Source organism: Schistocerca gregaria, unplaced genomic scaffold, assembly GCF_023897955.1.
Source record: "Schistocerca gregaria isolate iqSchGreg1 unplaced genomic scaffold, iqSchGreg1.2 ptg000976l, whole genome shotgun sequence".
NCBI classification, from domain to species: domain Eukaryota; kingdom Metazoa; phylum Arthropoda; class Insecta; order Orthoptera; family Acrididae; genus Schistocerca; species Schistocerca gregaria.
In genome coordinates, this window is record NW_026062328.1 from 40,001 (window position 1) to 42,500 (window position 2,500).

A 2,500-nucleotide genomic window follows, 5' to 3' on the forward strand; every position below is an offset into this window, starting at 1 on the left:
CTAACCCACGTTGGCCCTTAACCTAACCCACGTTGGCCCTTAACCTAACCCACGTTGGCCCTTAACCTAACCCACGTTGGCCCTTAACATAACCCACGTTGGCCCTTAACCTAACCCCACGTTGGCCCTTAACCTAACCCACGTTGGCCCTTAACCTAACCCACGTTGGCACCTTAACCTAAGTTACGCTGCACCTTAACCCAAGTTACGCTGCACCTTAACACCAAGTTACGCTGCACCTTAACCCAAGTTACGCTGCACCTTAACCCAAGTTACGCTGCACCTTAACCCAAGTTACGCTGCACCTAACCCAAGTTACGCTGCACCTTAACCCAAGTTACGCTGCACCTTAACCCAAGTTACGCTGCACCTTAACCCAAGTTACGCTGCACCTTAACCCAAGTTACGCTGCACCTTAACCCAAGTTACGCTGCACTTAACCCAAGTTACGCTGCACCTTAACCCAAGTTACGCTGCACCTTAACCCAAGTTACGCTGCACCTTAACCCAAGTTACGCTGCACCTTAACCCAAGTTACGCTGCACCTTAACCCAAGTTACGCTGCACCTTAACCCAAGTTACGCTGCACCTTAACCCAAGTTACGCTGCACCTTAACCCAAGTTACGCTGCACCTTAACCCAAGTTACGCTGCACCTTAACCTAACTTACGCTGCACCTTAACCTAACTTACGCTGCACCTTAACCTAACTTACGCTTGCACCTTAACCTAACTTACACTGCACCTTAACTGTCACATGTAACGTCACAGGAATGTAGCTTTGCCTAACTGCAACCCTCTGAACATAGTTCACTGCTTGGATCCTCTGGTGTCATGTGTATTTCTTGATGCCATGGTGCGTACCCTCACATAAAGGTCTTTCGAGTGTTGCGTACTTTCTACACAGTCCCGCTAACCACTGGAAGGGTGTACCGCTACAGAACGAATATCGCCCTCCCCTCCTGCCCTTCCAAGCTGGTCGGTCAGGCGTTTGTTTGTGAAATGAGCCTTGCAGCTGTTCAGTTGCATTCGGTTGTCGATGCAGTCAGTGTACGTTGTGGTACGGCCTGTGTGGACTGTCCGCTGATGTACGCGTAACCCACACTGATCATCCGTCGTTACGTACTGAGTGACATAATGTGGCACATGCTTGACCGTAACACCGGCTGCGCCCTACAATGGCGAATCATAAGGGCCATATGTTGTGCACGATGCTACTTGTCTCGTCTCCCCATTACAGCGAGATTGCACTGTTGTACGCCGTACAGACATGTGGTAGGTAGGTACGGACGAAAGTATTGCATGTTGGCCCCCCCCCCCCCCCCCCTCCTCCCTCTGCCGGGAATCAGCGTGAGCCGTCTGTTGATGTAGCGACGAGGGTTTTCCTATTTAATCGTATTGCCCCACACAACATGATAGCACGGTGGACCGCGTTCCACATCTGCGGACATGCTACAGAGGCCGGTTGACAGTCGACCGCGCAAGGGACATTGCACACGTGCGCGGACCATCTTCCACGTGTTCTCTCGTGTACATGCCGCAGTGTGTATGTGGGCTGATGTAGCGTGTCGTGACACATAACATGCAGGCATGCCAGAATCGTAGATTTCGCAAATGTAGATTGACGTATACGTTTGCTGCCAAAGATCCGCAAATGAACTGGAAATCAGTTGTTGAGCGGTTGTTCGCGCTGCAGGTGCATCGGTGATAGCGACGATCGGTACATCTATGAACCGGTTGTTTCGGCGGTACCCGCCATGCCCCCGAACCTGAGTTGGCCATGTGGGTATGAAGCGATACGAGGCTGTGGCTTGGCGGGACAGTCCCCGGCCGGTGAGGGGGGGGCCGCCCGGCGTGGCTGGCCGCGCGCCTGCGTGAGCGCACGCACTACAGCCGGCTGGTGGGGGGCGCCCAGTGGCAGGAGCGCCGGCCGACGGGCCCGGCTGGCGTCCCAGCTATGCGCCGGCGCACCCTGCGCGCGGCGCAGGCGGCCAAAGTGGGTTCTGCCGAGCCCGGTGCGAAGCGCGGTGGACATCTGCAGTGTGCTGGTCCGATTGCGGACTGTGTGCGTTGAGGATGCGCCGCCGCCCGGCACTCGGCGTCGCGACGCCGTCTGCTGCTCGGTCGCCCCCAGCGGTTCTCGCAGGTGGTTTTGTATCGCAGCTCTGCGGACGTGTTGGCGCGTGCGCTGTGCTGGGAGAGTTCGCTTCTGCACCCAAGTGGGGCTTTGCCCCTTCTGTGGCGCTGGCGTTGGAGCTGCCGGTCACCGTAGGTGGCGCGTGTTGTTTCCCGCCGGCAATGCCACGACAGCACGCTCCCGGGCCTCTGTCGGCAGCGGCAAGCTCAGTTGGGAGCACGGGTGTTCGCACTGAAAGCGTCTACTCGCCCATCTCCGGGCGATTGCGCCTCTCTCGAACCCGACCAAGTACTTAGGACGGCGCTGCGCGCCGCCGGGACCTGAGAGGGTTTCGAGGTGTATCGTGCAGGGGAGCTCAGCCTCC